Below are 22,736 nucleotides of genomic sequence, written 5' to 3' on the forward strand. Positions count from 1 at the left end.
TTTTGCATTTGCTGGATATCTTTGAATCACCTAGGCCAGAACAAACTTGATATTAGAAGGTTAAATTGTGCAGGAGCAGAAGACTCCACTGTCTGGGACTTTGAGGATCCCACAGAGTTGTGCGAGGTCAGCATGGCAGGGTGCAGGTGCTGTCTTCCAGGCAAGATCCGGGTGAGGGAGTGGCCCCTTTGCTGCTTTCCCAGCCTTATGGGCCCCCTGGAGTGTAATGTCCAATCAAGCGCTGCTGCCAGGGCGTAACGGATGGTGGCGAGCAGCTGCAGTGCTTTGGGGTAAAGCTGGTCTGACTGCTTCCAAAGAGGCTAACACTCTCCTCCTCAAGTCTTGTATGAGAAACCAAAGAATTAAGTCAGCTCTACTTACAGGTAAATGATTTATGAAGGGATTTCATGTCTTGCCATAGGAACGAAGATCGCCGCTAATGTAAGCACCTTCCAGGAAATACCATGTGAGGTATTTTCAGCTGGGCACTCTGCTTTGCCAGTCACCTGAAAGGAGAGTAAAACACTTAGGTTTACCCCAGTGCAGTCCTGAACAGCCACGTGAGCTGCAACAAGCACATTGCTCCGCTAAAAACTATGGTCATTGTGAATTTTGAAACTTAAGCTTCTGACACAATAGATCTGGCATCCTTCTGCAGAAAATGACATCTCTATCAGTTGTTCACATGACTACGTTCCTTGCCAGAAAATAAATAAATCTGTGGTTAGCGCAATTTCTCCTTAGGGTAAACCTTGCCATTGAAGCTTTTCAAATTAGAAGAAAACTATTTTGACTTCCTGGCAGCACTGACTCTAGCATTCCAGGTCTCTCTCCTAACAGACCACAGGAGTGTTTTGGACTGAATTTGTTCCTGCTGTTTACATGACAAACTCACATTTATTAGGTGCCTAATGTAAGTATTTAACATTAGATATCATGGAACGGTGCAAGTGTAAAGGGAATTTGGAGAGCCAGTTTGATATGAAATCATGTATTTTTCATTAATTATATGTTTGACATCTGATACGGAAAATGAGGGCGACAGCATTCATTTCTATTTCTGAATTTAACGACTGTTAAAATATGTAAAGGTTTATAAACTTGAATGTCAAATCCCGAGTTCAATAAATTGCTTAAGCTTGTGGGTAACTACAGTACTAGTTGAAGCAGCCCCCTAATGTTTTGAATTTAAAGCATGCACTCAGACTGTTGCTGTAGTTGCTCGGGAGCAGTGCTTTGGTTACTCAAGTGCTCAAAGAGAGATGAAGATGAGTGCTTGGGTGAGCAAGGACCTGACACTAGATGAACAAGGTCCTGCTCTAAATGAATAGAAACATTGAACATTTTGTTCACTGAAGATTCTGTTTGAATAAATTGTACGTAAAAGAACATTTATTTTTCTTGATGTGTTTTGGAGTCTGTAGTACGAATTATTTATTTGCATCAAATAATAAGAGAAGGTAGAGCAGTTAGAAAATTTTTCAGTAGATTTTTCAGTAGAAAGGTAAAATCTACATTGATGGCATGAGGCCACTCAACCTCTAAGAAACTGCTATTCATTTTTCTTAAGTAGAACAAATAATCATTTTCTTAAATGCATCTGAGCTCTGTACTGCAGCAAAAAATGACTTGGTGCTTTTACTAAAACTGCTGCTTGTGCTTTCCAATTTTAACATGCAGGGCACTGTTCTTTGGCAACTTCTTGGAAAGAAAAAAAAACAACAAAACACCTCTTTGAAATTCAGTAAGCTCTGATTTAAAGTGATTGGTTTCCACCTGGATGGAGTGAAATTTTCTTCTTGGGAAGTTTATTAGTACATTAAGGAGATGCAAATTAATTCATAATTCTTTCAGCTCATTCTCTTGGGAATGATTATACGAGGAAATTATTAATGTACAAGAAAACAACAGTTAAAATCTCAAAGGGCAACATGGGTGTGGAATATATGAAAACATTTAGACCTAGCTAATAACGGAACTTGGTTGTAATAATGACAGTTCATAAAGCAATTTACATTTATCTCTATTTGCAATCTGATATCAGCCATGTTGTGCATACGAGGAATCAAACACCAACAAAGGCCCCGATGTCACTGCAGTGCTAACAAAATGCAGTGTGAGAAGCTGAACGCACGCTTCCAGGGTTTCTAGGATCGCAGCCAAACGTAAGGCTCCGATCAATCCACGCTTTCAGTGTCTCTGATGTATACCAGCCATTTCATGATGACTGCATTCAGAACTATCACCTCAATGTAAGCCTCTGCACTCTGATAAATAAGCCAAATATTTTCATCTGGATAATGAACACCTCTTGGGATGAAGTTAATATCTGATGAAAACACAGCACCCAGATTTGCTTTTTAGGCCTTATTTTTTCCTCCTTTTAGTTAAGGTGTTAGCTCAGCTACTTCTCTTTCTATTTTCTTTTTCATAATTTATCCTACATGCTTTTAACGTTATGTATCTGGTGAAAATTTCAATTTTTACCATCAGAGTCATAGACAGGATCTTACTGGGGAACTGGTAACCACTTGCATTTCTGCTGCTAGAACTCCCTTACATCCGGATAGCAGTGTGAAAGACTGAGGGATGTGCATGTTCTCACAACACCGTAAAACAAGCGTCACTACAGAGGGAATTTGTCCCTAACACAGACATTAGATTGTCTTGAAGAAGTCAATCCTTCAAACTTCAAGTGTAATATACATCAGTCAGGCTGCTGTTGTTGAACAATGTCAATTTCCGTGAGGTTTTCACATGGAAAGAATGGGCGTAGCCTGAACACTGGGGCAAGATGATAAACAGGGGTGGCACCTGAACTGAAAGCAAGGTTATGGACATGCAGGTGTAAAATCACTTGTCTTTGACAGAAGACTCACGCCTTTCTCTCCAAACTCTAAGGAGTTCCATTCACAAATCCTTACATTTGAAAAAATAAGATGTTATCAGAATTGAATAAGAATTGAAATAAGAACAATTTAATGTTATGAATCGACGAAGATCAATCCTCGAGAAGAAAAGCAGACGTATATTAGGGTCACTGTACGCACAAGTCATCAGTCAATATTTCTTGTGCTATTTTCTAGTGACAGCACCAGCCATGGCTTTTGGATAATGGATATGAAGGTAAAGTGAAGTTGCTTACATGTGAAAAACTACTACTGAAAGCGTTGCTCACATTGCCATTGTCCTGTGCCTGCAGCTGCCCGATGGGATTGCTGTTTCCTTCTGCTAAGCTGGGGCAGGTGGCAGGTGCCAGGGGAGCAGCTCTGACTCAGTTAAGGCTGCTGAGAGAAACCGTGGATGACGCCCTGGAGAATGCCATCCTTGCGTGTATTTATAAGAGCATATGGACTTATTGGAAAAGAAGGAGGGCACACTTCATGCATAATTACATTATTTAACATTCCTGTGTCTACTTCCCCTACGCTCTTTTATCTAGCTTGTTCTCTATCGATTCCTCATGGAGACCTGCAGCCCCACAAACTGGCAGAGAAATAGATGCCAAGGATTTGGAAGACTGTTTCTGAGAGAGAATACTGACAAGGGGCCACTACAGTTAAATCTTCAAATGCGGTTTTAAAGAAATGAAAATACAAGCACAAGGTCTGTCTGTCTGTTTGTCTATCTATCTATCTAATTTCCTAAGAACAGTAGAATAAGTCATTTTTCATGTCCTTCTTATTTTTCCCCTTTCAAAAGCAAACAAACAAAACCAAAACAACTTCAAAGGAAGGGCAGGCTATATGGGGAGATCTGTGAGGTGCAGTGGGCATCAAGGAGTGAGGCCAGAGCAAGCTTTCTGTAAGCAGAATTTTACTCTGAAGTGCACTATCTTAAAGGATCAGTGCAAAGCCTTATAGAAAATTCAAGTTAAATAGAATCATTGTTCTGGAGAAATGACTATAGTGGCTATTCTAGTTACCCGTGGTCATTTCTATACATACAGACAGCAGACAGAGAAGTGACAGTCCTTCATAAGGAGTGTCCTCCATATAGACAAGCAGAGGCTTGGGTTAGTGTAAAAAGTTGGCATGCTGCAGATAAGAGGTGAGAGCTCCTCTAGAAATCAGGCTTGCTCCGGGTTTGGTTGCTGTATTTCTGGAACACGGCCATTAGCGCTGCAATCTTTCAGAGAGAAGCTTCTGATTACTACCAAAGTAGAATTTGTGGTAAAAGTGCTTGAAATGGAAACAGTGAAGCGAATCACTTTGCAAATGCAGAGCTGCCTCATTGACCCAGTGAATTCACTTAGGCTGCCGATGTGTTCCCATCTCTGTGCCCAAAGATTGCTCATCTAATGGAGGTGACATACCTCAGCTGGTGCAGCTTTCTTCCCAGTAACCAGGAAGCAAATGAACTGGAACGTTGATTCTCAGCTTGAAAAATAATCTTTGAAATGGATATTGTTTCACCTGTGATCACAAATGAGAATAAGTGGTGAGCAAGTGCCATGAAAACACACAGGTTTAGTTTTAAAGATATTTATAAGAAGTCTCGCTTATGGCTAAATGATGGAGAACAGTTATAATCTGTTATACTTAATTTACTACTACGTAAGTAAAAATGTGCTAAGAACAGCATACTTGTTAAATTAAAGCTAACTTAATGATTACACAGCAGCTGGGAATAACATCCAGTTAAAGAGTAAGCAATAAATAGATTTTTCCTCAGAATTCTTCATAATGGGAAAACAAGACGACAGAAGCCCTTTACATTTCTGCTGGTTATGAAAAGAAACAAAATATCAGAAAGGAGACTAGGAGGGATTCTTTTAAATGTTAATTTGTGGCAGATATTGGAGTGTTTATTCCTGCTGATACAACTACTGTGAGAAGGCTGCTGATTGTGTACCCCATCACAGCAGGCTGTGCTGAAGTCAGTAATAGCATCATTCAGACTGAACAGGCTGGAAAAGATTGAATAAAATACTGCTCTGGATACCACTTATCTTAATATATTTGTTGTTTCTGTTCTCATCACCACGGTATCTGAAAATGTGATGCGTCAAATCAGTAGTCACGGCAGAAACACCAAAAGTCAGATAAATGGTGGTGATTTCCCCCTTACAGAGTGAGGATTTTAGCTGAATTAGGGTTATTTTTCAAGTATGAAGTGGCCTGGGTGATCCTGGGGTGGTGCTGAGAATGATAGGGATACATAAACAAACTTTGGGACTTTAACAGCCTTTCTGATGGAAAGGTATTCTCCAAAGGTTGGGTTTTGGTGTCCCATCAGGAGGCTGGGAGTTATCTGTCCTATCTCTTCTGAATGGCCAGCAACAGAAAACACTTCTTCTGGCCATCATTTTCCTATATCATCCTGGGCTTTTCACTCTAGTTCAAAGCTATCTCAGACCCAAACATATTAAGAAAAGGGGACATTAATGCTAGGTAATCTGTAATTTAACAATTACAAATTTCACAATACTTCCATGGCATAATTGCATATGTTGGGAAAAAATATTTTAATCTCAAGATGAATCACAAAACTAACTGCTGAAGTTACATTTAGAAGCAATCCAATTATTCTAGGTATGAAAATGACTGCACCCTCATTTTTCTTCTTTTCTGTTAGGCACGCATTTCAATCACACATTTTTTACTTCAGTACTTTAATGAAAGATTACGATTTTCTTTAATCTCAAATATGAAAAGTCCTCTACAGCAATCCAATTTAGGATCATTTTTTGGCATCACCTTTTAATGCAGGAGCTTTATAAAGTATAGCATCAGCAGTTCAGGGCTATGTTGCAGTCACTTCATGTGGCAGTGTAAGTGGAAGCCATGGTTCAAAGCTCAGTCACCTCTAGGTGTCTTTGGTAGAACTTGTGCATGACAGCACTGCACAAAATCAAAAGCAAGCATTACTGGGGACCTGCAGGCCTTAGCATGCTAATGCAGGATGAAAAAGGCCAGAGATGTGATCTTACAGCATCCTCCTGAAGCTTATGCAGATAGCCTCATACTAGAGAGAAATGTGGAGGTCAGAGATAGGTTTCCACTGGATGACAAGCCAGCTAAGTTATCCTGAACCAGAGCTACATACAAATGCTTGCATTTTGTCTTTGGCAGTCAGCAGCTTCCCCTCACCCTCCCCAGCAGTACAGTGACAACACTGGGATCTGGACTCATCTTGTGCATGCACATCTCCATCTAGATCAGATCATTATTTTTCTTTCTTTACACACACTCTAATTGCATGATATTAGCAAAGGACAGTTGCAAATGTGAATGTATTCACTCATTGTTTAGTGATTGCATAATTGGTGACATATAGGATCTTAATGAAGACTACATGCAGTACGCTGTTTGTCTAATATGAAATTGAAAGTGCATCTTTTTGTGGTTCATCGTGTGATCACTAAGAAGGCTGGAATTAGTGAAATTCCCATCAGATTGAGAGAAAGGCTTTCTCTCACTTTATATTCATAAAGCAAATATTCAATTTAAAAAGCTGATGTTTCTTTTCATGGAGGTACCATTGTTAAGGACTCTGAAATGTAACTAACATTGACAAGAATTACTAAAAGTTCAGGAATTGTTGTTTTGCAGAGAGTGAAAGATCTCACCCATGATAAATCACAAATTTAGTTTAATTTACAAACTGTGCTATCTATACAAAAAGGAGTTCTTAATGGTGCCTGCTTATTCAGGACCCATGCAAACCTACATGCGCAAAGAAAACAACCCACAATCTGCTTTTAATTGAAGACTTTTTCCCTCAGATATTGTTGGTATGTGCTGGCTGTATTTGTTATATTCTGAAGTCATTTTGACTCTGTGTAGACTTCTGCATGTAAAGTAAGGCCCAGGAAAGTCAGAAACCTCCTCCTTTCCTGAGACAGTGCTTAATAGCCCAGCCTATAAGATGCTGCTTGCACCCTTAGAAACACAAGTCTGAAAAAATCTGTGTATTTTCAGCTGTAATCACTAAGTCTTCACATTCCTCAAAGGAAAAGCAAGCGCCCCAGCATTCCTTTGCTAACAACATGGAATTCTCAGTCATTTGGTGGCATCATCTTTCAGAGTCGCCCTAAACTAAACCCCTATAATTCAGCCCCACAGAAGTTTTTAAAACTGCATTTTAGATAAAGTCCTGAGGAAAAAAAAAACTCTGGAAGAATGTTTAACACTTCAGTAGGTTTTGGGTTTTGAGTCTGTCCCTTGAAGGGGTCTGTGTTTATCGGGCTTATGATGGAAAGTCAATCGCAGCCTTAACTGTGGAGCAAAAACATACAAGTTCTGCATAGTGGCGCTGCTATGTAACCTACTCCTCTGAAACGTTTTCTTTTACTGCAGATACCCAGAAAAGCATAGCGGGGGATGCACTGGCTCTAAAGGGGCAAATTACACATAAGAGCAGTAGAAGCTGCTGCCCATGAAGACTTAACAGAACTAGATACTTTTGCAAGTGCTTAATAGTATTTATTCATAAAAGGGACATTATTAAATTTCTACTCTGCTATTTGGATATTACAAATCATTTAGCACGCTCTCAGGAAAGCTGTGTGGTCCAGCTAAGAAATAAATACAAAAGATTCAGATGCATAGAGACTATATCTCTGAACGTGAACTAGATGGCAACATGCAACTTTTAATAAGGAGGCCAAAGAAATTACAAGTTGCTAAAATTCAAGGACAACTAGGCATTCCATCTTTGGCAGCCATACTTCTCTCTGCCAACTGCAGTAAAAATGGGGATTTAGTGATCCTTCCTTTTAGCATGAACAGAAAGAGTTGGTTGTAAAAACAAATCCAATGAAATATTCTGCAATAAAATGGCAAAGTCACTAAATAATGCATTCATTTGACTCTTGAGGCTGACCTTTGTGAAATTCTTTGAAGGTGAAGTGCAAACTATTATTTTGGCTATGGTGTATTTCTGGGGAAACACTGCTATGAGAACTCCATATTTCAGTTAAAGTAGCTCATTTTTTAACTTAAATTATGCTTATTTTCAGTAGGTGGCCTTCTTCCTTCTTAGGAGGTACTGAATCAATAGCCTGGCATAGAGCACCTTGCTGCTTGAGGTGCCATCCTTCAGAAGACAGACTGAAAGCAAGGCCTCTTTTCTTTCTGATTTTGATGGCTCTTACAGCATTTTTTTTTCCTTTTTTTTTTTTTTTTCCATTATTAAAGGTGTTAGTGTCTTGGCCACAGTTCAATTTGCGTAATGACATTGTCTCCCTAAATTTTGCTTTGTGCAGTTTTAATTTAATACAGTGTTCTCTTCTTTCCCGCCTTAAGTCATTTTGTGTCATTGCTGAGCATTACTGAATAACCACCATATTTCCCCTGAGACAGCTGCATTTAAGAGGTGGGTGAGATGAAGCCTGTGAACACAATTTGTGAACCGTTCCCAGAGAAAGAAACACAAGATCACTTGCAGTTGTTACCTGCTGATATTTATCTGACAAACTCCAGCTTTCCTACTCTGCTCCAGTAGTTTGCTTTCATCTGGAGCTTAATTACCCAGGTGAAAACAGGTAGCTGAAGGGAGCACTGTCCCACCTCAAGAGAACACAAGGCTCATGCTTGAGAGACCCTTCTGGGTAGGCTAGTGGCTACCTTTTATCCTTTGTCTGAGAACCTAAGTTGCCACAAACCTTCCTCCATATCAAGTTAATCAGCTGCAGTGCAGGTCGGTTTGCCTTGGCTGCCTACCCTCTGTCTCCTCCCTCTTTCAGGGCCCGTCTCTCCTACCAGGGGAACTGCACAAGCCTCAGCAGAGTTTACCTTATTACACCCAGGGCTCCCCCTTCTTCCAACACATTCTGATGAGCTCTGTGGGAGACCAACAAGGGAGACAATGTCAGAGAGTTTCTGGCATTAGCTTACAATGTGACCTTTCTGACATACCTAAAGTCCACAGCTTGAAGTTCACTGTTCTGACTGAGAAGATACAGAAGCAGCGCTAAGAGAAATAACTGCTTGTAGGGTCTAGCATGTGGACGGGGTTGGCGTGGTGGGAGTTCCTCATAATGAGAAGCCACAAAGACTAGAGCTTTCTGTCACCGACAGGTAGACCTCCTCCACAGCCCTGGAGCTGTGGCCCACTGCCACCAGGATGCCAGAGCAGCAGATGCCAGACAGCACAGAGGGCTGCTGAGGGCAGCTTTCTCCAGGAGGATTTATTTTTAACAGCTCTGTTGGCTGAAGAGTCTGCGTGAAAGTCTGGCAGTTGCCCAGGAAAGGCTCTGACTCAAAGCCCCCTAGAACTATGAGAACTTGTCTGCTTTGGGCGAGGGAAAGTCCTGAAACTTTTTGAGAGGCATTGACAGTCATGGCCCAGCTGCAGGGTTTATGCCAGTGGCAAGGAGACAAAGTAGAGCCCTGGGGCAAATGCTCCAGCTATGACTTGCCCATGCTTTTCAGACATTCTCTGCTTTCTAGAAAATGCAGCATCTGTAACAAAAGTCATACAGGAGACGTCTAGATCCTATTACTCTAGAGTAGCCAAGGGCTTGAGTCTAACACAATTTTTTTTTGTTGGCATGAAACCCTTGTGTGAGCACTGCTGCTCAGGACTGGGATCAGTCAATTGAACTTCACTGTATGAGGTTTTCCTATGTGTGCATGCTTAAGTGCTGTAAGGGACAGGGAATTGAGTTACGACACAGAGTACTAGTGAGCCCATGGCACGTATCCTTCTGAAGGTGCAAATCTAGGTTGCCCTGTTTTCATCTCCTTGGTTGAAGAAGTCAGCTGAAAGTAAATACTAAAAACTAAAAACATCTGAAGTACTGCACTTCAGATGTAAACTGTGTAACAAGAGCCATCCAAAAGTGGTTTACAGCTAGTCCTTCCCCCCAAAATCATGTATTGGAGTTTTAACATGAAAATAAAGTCAAAGGAGAAAAACTCTACTGTGCTCAAAGAGAGCACACTGATTTTCCAATTTACTGCATTTGAGTAATCTGAAGTATGTATTATCTCTCTGCTTTAAAACACTGCCAGTACTTCAGACTTTGAGGCTTTTCATACTGATAGGATTGTTGCTCATCATTATTTTTGTTAAAATGAAACACGCTTTTAATGTTTAATTTAAACCCATTCTTTCCTCCTGCTACTGGAAGACATTTTGTGTGTGACAATAATGTTTTGTACCCCAAATCACCACCATCTGCTTATTTATAGCAAGATCAAACAATAAAAGGGAGTTTCTACTAAGCTCTCAATTTTACTAAGCCCTCAATGGGAGATGGATAATAATATTATTAGTCATGTGACTGTTCTATGAACTCAGTTTTCATTTTTCTGACAAAAACGAGTTACTTTTTCAGTCACTTTAACTATTTACAGTGTTCCGCAGCAAGAATGCCTAAAGAACATTCACTTCCCAAGATCCATCCCTTTTACCACCCACGGCTGCTGTTTCACCAGGTATGTAACATGCATCTGGTCCTGGTATGCCATCATGTACCAGGATTAAATGCCTCAGCCTCTAAGGGGAAAGGTGAGTTGCTAAGAGAATTGTTTTTGGAATTTGCTGTTATCCTTAGTGTTAACCTCAAAAAAAAAAAAACAAAACCCACAAACAATAGTAACAACCACAAAACCAATAACCAAAACTACAACACCAGGGTTTTAAGTGGAGCACTACAATCAAGCAGTTTAAGAAAAAGAAGTCAGACATTGCTGTCAGAAAGCAGAGATTAAATAACGAAGGAACTTGCCTCGCATGTCAGCAGCAAGGAAAGACTGAAATAAGTTTTAAACTTGCATGAAGTTTCTCATAAACTATGATATTGAGGGACTTTGATAGTAATAATAAAAAAATCCTTCTCTGTTCAAAGATGAGTATGTGGGAAAGAGAAAAGTTAGGCTGACATCTTACTTCAGATGGATCTCTTTTCCTTCTAATGAGAAGATGTTCCAAGTGCAGTGCAGCACAAAGACAGACTTCTGCTGCTCTCAGAGTTCACTTTTGACCCTTAAGGAACAGTGCGTGATGGGCAGGAAGTTGTTTTATTTATTTTTTACTTCAGCATGTTTTTTAAAATCTCATTGCTGAAGTTAAAACTATCCCATTGTACAGATAGGGCTCTTTGAACTACAAACATAAGTTATTTTTCTAACTTAGATCCAAAAGCTATTTTATTGGCTTTCACTGTGATATATACAAGTGCTCCAAGTTCACAGCACTGAACAGACAAGTATCACGTGAGAACTATGGATAAAGTTCCTGGCAGTTACTCTTACACATACACAGTTATATCAGTCAGTAAATAAAGCAAAACTAAGCCTTGAAAATATATGTAGTACCAACTCCTTTTAATACAATTACTTAGAAGGTGGACCACAGAATTGTTCCAGTTTGTAGGGTTATGAGGTTTTGCACTGCTTACCCTACTGGGCAGTATGGCCCAGTGTTGAGACATAAGGACATCCTAGAACATGAATGGTCTTTTCCAGCACAGAGCTGAGGCTAACAAGGTGGTAGTTCGATAGCCATTTTTAAGAAGGGTAGGAAAGGTGACTATTACATTGCATTTTTTCCAGTCACTAGGAATATCATCGAGAGTGACTTCATCAGCCAATTCCCTCAGGACTCCGGATGCCTTATATAAAACTGCTCAGTATGTAGGCAAATAGTTGGTGTCTGAGTATGAAGTAGAAAGAAACCAGGCTACTCCGTATAAAATGCCATACAAAGAGAAAATTCTAGTAGTGTTCCAGGAAGAGGACAGACACTTCTGCTAGCTTGCAGGAGCAATGATGTAGAGAGAACATACCTCTAGACCAATTTGAGTGAAATCTTGATTCAACTGAAGTTAAATGCAAAGCTCAAAACTTCAGCCTTTGTCTAAAGAACTGACATTTACTAATGCAACTGCCAAAAAACAGAGAACCCACTTTAATCTGACTGGACTCTGGGATACTCTTCAAGGAATGTCAGGATGCTTAAGGTCATCTTAGCAAGCTTACTGAATGCAGTATTCATCCCACAGTGTTTAAATGGGGCTGCAAATTGAGGCAAGTGGGACTGAGTTATGCCAGGATTGGATGGATGAGTTTGAATGCTCCAGTGAGAAAAGAGCTGCTTTCTCTTCTATCTCTGTAAAGCACAGAGAGAATTCCAGCCTATATTTTTGCTCTACTTCCCAAGAAATGAGTAAGTGCTATTTTATCATGACTAGCTTGTCCAAGCTTAAGCTCTTCACGGTGTTTCTCCTCTGGCCACAAAACTTCACCACTTATCAACATTTGGACAATTTTGTCTGAATCTAATAATAGCCAGAGGTGGTGGACAGCACAAAAGAAAAACCAGGTCATGTGCTTTTAGCTAGCCAGCTAATTCTGAGCTCTGCAACCATCAGCAGGAAGGACTTTTAAGTGGTGTGTGTGAATACAGCTCTCAAAGATATGTGATCCATGTGGAAACAGTAGCTTAACACAAAGAAGGTCTCATGACCTTTGACTTTGTGATATACCTGCCAGCCAGCTGTGCTAAAGAAATATCTACATTCTGGGCCTGTAATACGTTCTCTTTTTAGGCTATCCAGGGTTTGTATCTTTTCCCCAAACACTAGAAAATGAATTGACTACAACCACAGCATTCATGTAAAACCAGCATATCTGATATGACTGATACAGATAACAATACCTTTCATCAAAAGATCCCAGGGGTACTGTGCATCTTATTCACAATAGTTCCCAGTCCTGTAACAAATCCTTGCTTAAATTTATACACAAATAGCTCCACTGAAACCCAATCAGATGCGAGTCCTTTCAGAATCAAGGACTAGCACTGTATCAGAATTATGTTTGTCTTCGCTGATAACAAAGCTTTCTGTAGAACAAAGCATGAGAAGAATTGTGGTTAACTGCTTGAATTCCTCAAGGAATTGATGAAAATCCTTCCTTGAGGATAGATGTCAGATCTCAAGGACCATCATCCTGCTCTATCTGATGATACTCCAAGATGCTTAATGACAGAAGATGAGTGGGATTTTGTGCATCCCAGGGTGTGAACACTGCTGAAAAGATCTGAACTTTTAAGTGAGCTTCCTTAACTGGATGATTAACTCTTTAGCAAACTAAGAAGAGAAAGAAAAGGCAATACAAACAAATGAGGCATTAGAGTGGAAGGAAGAGCTCTTGATGCTCAGACACCGTTTTTAAACATCATCCCTAGTGGTCTTGGAGACAGAAAACTACTTAATATGCTCCATGAAATCATATGGCCCCACTCTCCCTGATCTGGGCCTCAGTGTTTGGACTAAAACAGGTGAAGTCACGATCAGTACAGTACCTCTTATTTTTATGAAGAACAGTAACTGTTCTTGTAAACGTACAAATGATGAAAAAGCCTTGACTCACGTTCTTACATACACTGACAGACAGCTCTGGTTGCCAAGTCACAAGCCCATCAATCATCTAAAATGTGCTGCAAATGTTAAGAACTGTCTAAACCTAATTGCATAGCTTGTCTCCATCACACTGTCCATTTGAATTTCACCAAAGGCAAGAAACTGATATTGGTCAATGTCTGCTATCAGAGAGAAGGCCAATTTCAAAGAGTTCATTGCCAGTGTCAGTGCTCTCTGTGCACAGATTTAACAGCTGTCTGTGCAGTCAGATTGGTGACCCACCCTGCCTGCCAGCCATAGTCTCTTGGCAATATAGCTCCAATGGGTACAGTGAGGAAGAATGAAAAGCAAATTTCACATCTCTCTCTGCACCTTAGAAACATTCCAGACTTGCAATTAGACTCAGATGTGACCCTCCGCCAATATCACACCAACACAAAATTTAACCAATGAACTGCATTCTTACTGCTTTAAGAAATTATGACCAAAATGCAGTTCTGCTTGCAATTGCTTTTGCAACACCCTTTTTAATTGAGCTCCTATAAAATCTTACTTCCAAGCATACAATAAAAACATGATAAAAATGTTATCTCTATGCATCCTCCTCCCTTTTCCATATACCTGCCCCTTACAGCAGTCTGCAAGAAGCAAGGAAATATTCTTGCATTTATTGTAGCACACTAAGCTGAAGGTGAGTCCTTCAGAGCATAAATCCCGAACAGAAAACTTAAGAGATGCAGTGTGCCCTTATGTTCCATTCACATGAAAGGAGTCTTCTCACCCAACTCATAATTCAGTCCAGGTAATGTCTCTTAAATAATACACACTCCCTTCCCAGAAGGCAGTCATTTATCAGTGTTATCAGCTAACTGCTTATTTTTAGCCATTAGAAGAAATATAGTTGCTTGCTGAGGGCTGTAAAGCTCCTGTCTTCTGCCCAAGTGCAGTTTAAGGGATCACAGCCTGGGGGAAGTGGTCAAACCCCCAGTGGTCTTTAGAGGAAACTTTTCACTGTTTTTCCAGAACAGGAGAAAGAGCCTGGACTGTGCTGTTCCATAGCGTAACCTCGCAGAAAGTGAAAAGTTACTAAGAAAAAAAATAAATTGGAAATTAAGTGCAAACTCATAGCGTTGCCAAATCCATCTTTACTGAGAACAAGCCTTTTGTAACAAAGCCAACCTCTACTATAGTCTCTGTACACTACAATAATCCCAAGCCTGTTGATCTGGAAAGCTTAAAACAGCATAAAATAACAACTTGTATCAATATTTTCCTGTAAGTCAAGATCCAATTCTATGTCATCTATAATATCTTAAAATACTGGGACAGAAGTAGAGAAAGAATGAGTGGAAAATATTTTTCTCATCTCCACCTAGTTACATTTCAGAAAATTAAACTGTCTAGTTTTATTCTGATGGGTTTGTGAGCCTCTGTTTCCACAAAGAAAAGTCTCTCATGTCCTTGGAAGAGATGAAGGCAGTGCTTTCTCTTCATCCAGACAGTGAAGTGAACGCACTCAGCAAACATTCAGAATGGTTTCTGCCATGCTGCAAGGCTGCTGCCTTCTCTGCCCAGCCATGCAGATGCCCCCCAGCACCTCAGAGGATTACCAGGCTCTTTCCCCCCCTTGTCTTGTTAGGGAAGGTGGAAGAACCCAGAGCCGGCAGCTTCCCACCAGAAAGCCCCAGCATGGATGGAGGCAGTGCCAAACAACTCTCACAAGACCATGGAAGCAGAGAAGTCCTTCCATCTCCATTCCTTGGTTGGAAGACTCTTCCCCCGTCTGCTGTTCTTTTGGAGACACGTGCCCCCTGCCCAGCTGAGCCTGTCCTCTCTACTGCTCTGTTGCAGCTCTTTCCACACAGCCATCAGTGTCTCCAGAATCTGGAGTACAACAGGGAATCAGGCCTCCCACTTTTAAATTGTTTTGCATTTAATAATCCATATCCATGCCTATGACCCATTTTCAGACTTGAATCTTTCCAATTCCTTTCATCAAGTTGACAAGATGAAGGATTCTTTTTCTTAAACGTATCTTTTAACAAAACCTGTACGGAATATGCCCACTTGTGCCAGTGATCTGGAAAAAGTGCTTTGTCTTCCTACCGGAGAACATGCACATTTCAGATGTCCCTTCAGCTTTCATAATTATTTCTGATCTCGATGGTTTTACTTTGTCAGCCCAGCTGATACAAACCAGATGACAGAAGTGATTAGAGGGTAGATTTCATCTAGGAAGGAGCAGAGTAGAAAACCAGCAAGAAAATTATTGTAATTTCTCATTTCATTGTAAAGACATGTCGTGGGTATTTGTATATTCTGACTGTGAAATAAACAGAGCTATAATCAGATGACATGGCAGGAAAGGCTTGAAATGCTAGTCAAAACTTAAAAACGTATATGCTTATTAAACAAGACATCTTTCCTATGATGAATGCTCAAAATAAAGCCTCACGTTGGGCACCTTGCTCAGTGAATTTAATCTATTCTCACAAAGCCTGAGAAACTGAACATAAAATGCCCATATGCATGGGCAAGCGTGTGTATTCTACAGTGAATATGTACACAATCTATTAGTTTGGTTGCAATCCACGTGAATAATAATCTATTTCCTGCTGAGCTCATGGCATGCTGAGAGCTACTGTTAGCATTTCACTCAGCCCTACTGCTACATCCATCAGCTGGCCTCAGAGTGGAAGGAAGGATAAGGTAGGAGGTATCAAACAGCTTGTAATGATCGAGCCATAGCACTAAACATCTTTAATTCAAACAGACCGGGTCATTCAGCAGATATGACTTGCTGTGACACCTGCTGAAGGAGAGAGGAAGATCTGGGTACTTAACACTTCAGAATAAATCTCAGTTTTCCTTCAGCTACATTTAGGGTCTGAACAAATTTCAAGGCACAAACTCCAGTGCCAATTTAATACAGATTTCTATTTGCAGGGACTCATTAATGGTGTGTACAACTGCTTTAAAAAAGGTTAAAGTCTTGGCAGAAAGCAGCAAGAGCGACCATGAATTCAACATTAGAAATGCCAGCACTTACTCTGAGACTCTCCAGATGGGGAAGCACAGAAACATCGAGCTGAGTTTTTAGCAGAAACCACAGTACAGAGCTCCTGCTGGCATGGAGGGCTGCAGGCACAGGCAGATCAACAGTTGGCAACCTGAGGGGCTACTGGGATCCCAGCTTGCTGTTTTCCCACACATCTGATCTGCTTCTGTACTTCCCTTAACTACATGCTTCAAACCTCTATGAAGTAGAGTCTAAAAACACCACCATTTTGAAATTCTTATATTAGAACACATACCATGAATTCTCCCTCGCAATTCCAATGGATATGAGGATGAAATTGAGAATATAAGTAAATGCTAAGAGGTGTTTTTCCTCCTCATTCTTAAAAGCAGTGGCTCTATAAATGGAGTGGAAGAAACTCAAAAGAAAACCAAAACCCTCCAATCCTATTAAACAGAACAGAAACAAATGAAATAATATGAACTGGGAGAAGCACAGGTGCCGTGCAAGCTTAGGTCAGGCTCTGGGCTTGATGGCCCAGGCTCACATTTATTTATCTGTATATAAGCCTAAGCCAGGAGAAAGTAATATACAGTAGACATCCCCAAGTCCTCTAAGACAAAGAGCAGACGTTACTTTAGTAGATACTAATGAAACTCTTCAAGGGCAGGATTCAGTACGAAATGCTTTTCATCGCCTAGAGATCTCAAAGCACTCTAGCATTCAAATGAAGTGATACCAATAGCTCACACACTGCTCTACTGTAGCCAGCTGGGGAGTGGACTTCGAGAAACATTTAATAGTTCCCTCTATAAGTTTTTAGAGAACTAATTGGAAGATAGCTTTCAGCTGAAAGGCAAAGGGGCACATAGGTGGAAAGAATTTAATTATTCAAATTGCAATTAGGCACTGGGAGCATATCACTCTTTCTTACAGTACAACATTCATCCACTTGGGGTGGCATTGCGCATATGGCCTATATTGAAACTAGTCTAGAGTGCTAGAGCCTGAAGTTGCTGCCTGTCCTGAAGAGGTCCTGTGAGAAGTTGGCTTGTAAGTAACACAACACAGGGGAAGTCATGAAAGGAGATTATTAAAGAGGTTAAGACTGGAGACAGCCTGGGCTGCAGCAACCATTGCACTGGTTGAGTTCATGTTCTTGAAGAATGGGGACCTGGCAAAGAGCAGAGTCAGAATGCTGAACTTCAGGATAGAGAACTTCCGGCTGATTAAGGAATTACTGGATGAGAGACCCTGGGTAACTGTCCTTAAGGACTACAGAGCTGGCAGCTCTTTCTGAACACTCTTCTGAGAGCACAAGAGCTCTCCATCCCAATCATAAGGAATCAAACAGAGGAGGCAGGAAAGCAGCACAGCTGAGCAAGGAGCTGCCGGTCAGACTGAGGGAGAAGAAGGAAACATACAGACAGTGGAAGCAGGGACACCTGGCCTGGGAAGAATACAGGGATGCTGTCCAGATATGCGGATACAGGATGACGAAAGCCAAGGTGCAGCTGGAACTGAATTTGGTGAGGGATGTAAAAAGTAAAAGAAAGGTTTGTACAGATACATTGGACAGAAGTGACAGGCCAAGGGGAGCATAACCCCACTGATAAATGAGATGTTAGACCTCACTGATCTGAATCCTATTGTCCTCTCTGCTGCAAAAAGGAGGACACATGTACGCGTATCCACTTTGAGCTAATGCTTTCTGGAGAAGCCTGGCAAGAATAGGTAATATCCGGCAGTACATTTGTGGAGGGAAGCAAGAGAAGGTGAAATTGAGAGAAGAAAAGAAGGCAGCTGAAGCATCAGGCAAAGAAAAAAAATAATTTAGGAGTGATATTTTGTAGATTTTAATAAAACCAGATTTGAAGAGAAGTAACATCCTGCAGAGTCAGCAGGGAAATCCTCACTAGGCAGGATGTCCTCCTCAGTATTTATAAGAGTTGTGCTCTTGATTGAACAGGTACAATTATTTCTAATACTGCAGGAGCCCAACTGCAGTAGTGCATATCCAGCCTCTTCCTCCCTCCCACACACAAACACACAATACAGACCCATGTGACCTCTTCACCTGCCTCCTGGACTTTCCTAACATATACAGCTTATTGGATGTCCTGACTCAGAAGAACACAGGGCTAGCTTATCCTCTTCCAGATTAATAAGAACTGTCTAGCACACCGTCAGTTGACAAACGCGGTAGGTAAATCAGAGTAATAGTAAGGACAAGTTCCTTGCTCATGCCTTTGCATAATACACCTACCAGCAGATCCCAACAGTGATTACACAACTGAAGGAAGTGCTGCCAGGGGCTGTCAGAGAACGCAGCTTCATCTCATTGCTCTCATCCCATGTCTGTAATGCATAAATAATGTTAACAGCATCCACACAGATGGACAAGGCCTGGAGGTGCCTGGTGAAATAGAGATTTTGCAGTAGGCTTGAAGGTGCTACTCCTATGCAACAAAAACTCCTTGCTAGGTAAGTGGAAAAAAAAAAGTCCAGCTCTTCTTAAGGACTTTTAAGAGTCCCTTTAGGCAGGCGGCCTTCAGATTGACTCAAGAATGATTATGAACAGGAGGTGGCAGCTGTTCGACATGTAACTGCTCCATACAGCACACTGACATCCTCAGTATGCCAGGAACTTCAGAATCTGGAAAGATGTGATGAGCAGGAGACTTAGTGTACAATGACATAGGTAACACAGAATCGCTTGGCAGTGGGACCTACATCATTGTAATGATAGATGTTAACACACTTGGAAAAATAAGCAAGAGATCGAAATTAATTTGTGCTGTATTTGGTTTCTCCTCTTCTCATCCATTCACATTCTTCCACCTGCTCTTCATACTTGCTCTGGCCCTACTGCACAGCTCAACAAGGCAGCTTTCAAATATGCTTACCTCATTTGATTGTCCACAGAGAGTGGTTTCTGACTTGTAAGAAAATTCTCCTTTGCATAGGTGCCTTATGATTAGGGACATTCACTCGCAGCATAAATGCGGTAAGCATATTGTGCTTTATCATGCAAACAATAGTGAGAGAATGGAGAAATAGAAGAATTTTGAGGCAGACGTGGAACAAGAGAAAACGTGCAAAGGACCCAAAACACAGTTGAGAGAAAATGAAGTACTGCTGCTCCTGAAGGATAAGAAAAAAAAAAAAAAATCACACATGGAAGGATGGTTGCGATTACACTGTAATTCGTCCCGAATATCTTTTAAAAATCAAACAGTGCAACACGTCTTGAAATTCCCCAACAGCATCCTTTGTGATTCTGCATGCAAGAGCACTCTGTTCTGTAGTGCGATGGCAGTCAGTTTAGGGGTCCTAAGATGTAAGACAAACCCACAGTCATTGCTGACACAGAGCTGGCAGAGGTCATACACTGTTCTCACTGTTACTCTTCTGCTGTTAGAACTGCTGGGTTTTAACATGGCGTTGAGACATTTCACTACCTTCCACCAGTTTCTAAATTTGCAAAGCAACTGTGTCATTTCATGTAAAAACACTGAAAATGTTACAAATCTGTCTTAGAAAAATCTCATTCTCCTTTGCCACTGGAAAAAAGGGAAAAGATCTATAAAATATGAAGCATTTTACTAACATCTGTCCTCAGCATTTCCTAAATAAAAATGTGTCATTTAGCATACCGTGATTTTGTGTAAGTACACAATTAATGTCAGGAACTAGAAAAGCAATCCGTAACACTGGAAAAAGATCTCCAGGTAAGAATGTGCATTCTAAAGCAAGTTTTACAAAACAAACAAAAAACCAACCACAACAAACAAATCCAAATTCCAACAATGGGCAAACATCCCCTAAAAGCACCAACAAAACCCCCACCAAACTCTTGTAGCTTCACTTGTGTTTCGCCAAAAGCGACAGAACAAGTGCCAGCATTTCACGCACTGGAAATTCTTCACTTGGGTTGCCTTTCATAAAACAAAAAGTAAAGACTTCTGAAGTTAAGAAAGCAGCAGAAGTGCTCATGTTTATGTTACTTTTTAAAATGTACTTGATCCTGTATCCTTAATAAGAAATTCCTAGAAGACAGTTGCCACGGGCTTTTTATAAAATCATTCACATAATTACATGGGGACAAATACCAATATACAGAGCAGCTTGATTTTGTTTGCGACACGAGCATTTTCTGAAGTAACTTCATAAAAGATGTCTTTAAAGCAGGATATCCATGACCAATACCCAATGCGCTGCTTTGGCACTGCCACCAGGGCTGCAGTATATCATGACTAGCATGCGTGGTCCAGTAATTGACTATCTAAATGCATGTTGCCTTTGGAAAGTGTTTAAGGGTGAAATAAACCTGGGGACATTTTAAATCCCTTAAAGTTAGAACTAGGCAGTGCACAATAATTTCAAACTACTGAAATGGAATGCGACAAGTCCAGGGTTCCCGGTAGATTTATAGAAGGGCTTAGGTTGGAAGGGATCTTAATGATCACCCAGTTCCAACTTCCACGCAATGGGCAGGGCTGCCATCCACCAGATCAGGTGCCCAGGGCCCCAACCAGCCTGGTCTTGAACAGCTCCAGGCCACACCTTCCTTGGGCAGCAGAGCCACTCCTTCACCGATTTCTGAATAAAGACTTACTGCCTAATATTTAATCTTAATCTCCTCTCTTTTAATTTAAAGTCATCCCCCTTTGTCTTATCAGACTGTTAGAAGTCAGTCCCCTCCTGCTTATAAGCTCCCCTCAAGTTCTGGAAGCCCACGGCGAGGTCTCCCCAGAGCATTCCCTTCTCCAGGCTAAACAAGCCCATCTCCCTCAGCCTCTTTTCGTAAGAGAGGTGCTCCAGCCCTCAGAGCATCCTCATGCCCCTTCTCCAGACCCACTCTAACAGGTCAGCATCTTTCCTGTTCCAGGGCCCCAGGCTTGGACACAGAAGTCTGCATGAGGAACAGCACTGCTCAGCCTCCACAAGAGCACAATGCTGAGGGCAGCTTTGCCCTTTACAGGCAGGAGCTGAACTTCCAGGGCTGGCTCCTTGGCAGGCTCTCAAGTTCCCACATAGAGCAGCTCTGCTGCAGCACAGCTTTTGCACCTCATGTGGCAGCATGGAAATGGGGCTGTGGAAATGAAGCCATCCCTAAGAATGGGTACCAGCTTGAGTCTGAGGGGCCCTCGCCAAAGCATGCTGTCAGAGCAGGCGCAGCACATCTATTATTGAAAATAGTTGTTTCTATACGGTGTGCCAAGTTGGCAGAAATGCAGATTTAAAATGTAGAAGTGATTGCTAGGGAGCTAGCCAAGGAACTAGAGGGAAGGGAACTAATAGCATTATTTCTTTTATAAAAAATAAATCTTGGACTAGTTCTCTTTTTTATGGTGATCTTAAATAATTTATCTGTCTTTCTAGGTCAGAAAATACGAGTAGATTTTACATGTGATTCTTTCTTGTAATCCTGAGGTACAAAATGGGCTCTTAAAGAATGCTGCAGTATTTCACCATGCTGTGCTGGCACAAAGGGATGCGTTTTGGGGTCCTTTGTGGCTCAGGTGTTGCTGTTGTGCCTGGTGAGATGTTTGTGCCTCTGAGAAAGGGAAAATAACAGAGCATAAAAATAATATCAGAGTGAAAGTAAGTAACACAGCCTCTATTTCAGGAACATTAGAGATACCTCCCTGAGGAAAGCTGGGCTGATTTTTTATCCTGTTTGGAACCTGTCATCTTTTTCTAAGTCTCCATTCATTCACAGAGCTTATTTGAAGGAGCAGGCACTATGGCTGCCAGGGAGCTCTGCAGAAAATTCTGACCCACCGCTATAAGGGGAAAAAAAAAAAAAAGTAGCTGTTCCCTAGACAGGCACTCACTACCGATAGCTCTTGCATATGTTTGGCACAGCAAAAAACTCATGTCTTATCTTCCTTTTTCTTTCTCAGTCACAGAGCTGTAGCACAGGACTCTGACCTCACAACTGAGGAGTGCAAGGAGCTTGGTTTTACCAGGCTAGAGATAAAGGCAGGAACAAGCTCTTCCCAGTCAGGCTGCTTAGGAAAGGGCATTCAGAGCTTCTCTGTTGGCAGGAGCTAGTACATACTACTAAATTTAACTCAATGGGTTTCCCAGGCTCTGTTATCCAGTCTTGCTATAGCCACAGCCACCTTGGTAGCTGCTTGCCATATCCTATTCAAGAAAGTAACACCAATCTAGGTTCGCAGCCCAGAACCAATACTCAACTAGGAAAAAAACTGTAGCAACTGGACAGATCAGTACAATAGGAAAAGCATTACAACAAAAGCATAATAACAAAAGGACTAGCACAACAGAAAGGTGCTATAAAGAAAGAAAAAAAGATCACTCACCTATATCACAAAATTCCAGGTTCACAGGCAAAAGCTTCTCCAAGTAAGGATCTCCAACCAAAAATCCTTC

At 41.2% G+C, this 22,736-nt stretch overlaps 1 long non-coding RNA gene across 2 annotated transcripts; it reads right to left on the reverse strand.

Annotated features, from left to right (window-relative positions):
• LOC104911866 lies at positions 1–22,736 on the reverse strand. Of its 2 annotated transcripts, none has more exons than XR_002117474.1 (3): positions 22,667–22,736; positions 4,316–4,415; positions 1–506 (listed from the first exon to the last, which is right to left on the reverse strand). It is a non-coding gene; the product is annotated as an uncharacterized LOC104911866 (long non-coding RNA). The 2 variants fall into 2 exon arrangements; XR_002117475.1 differs by lacking the exon at positions 1–506 and adding an exon at positions 1,614–4,128.

The sequence above is a fragment of the Meleagris gallopavo genome, chromosome 8 (genome assembly GCF_000146605.3).
Source record: "Meleagris gallopavo isolate NT-WF06-2002-E0010 breed Aviagen turkey brand Nicholas breeding stock chromosome 8, Turkey_5.1, whole genome shotgun sequence".
NCBI lineage: Eukaryota > Metazoa > Chordata > Aves > Galliformes > Phasianidae > Meleagris > Meleagris gallopavo.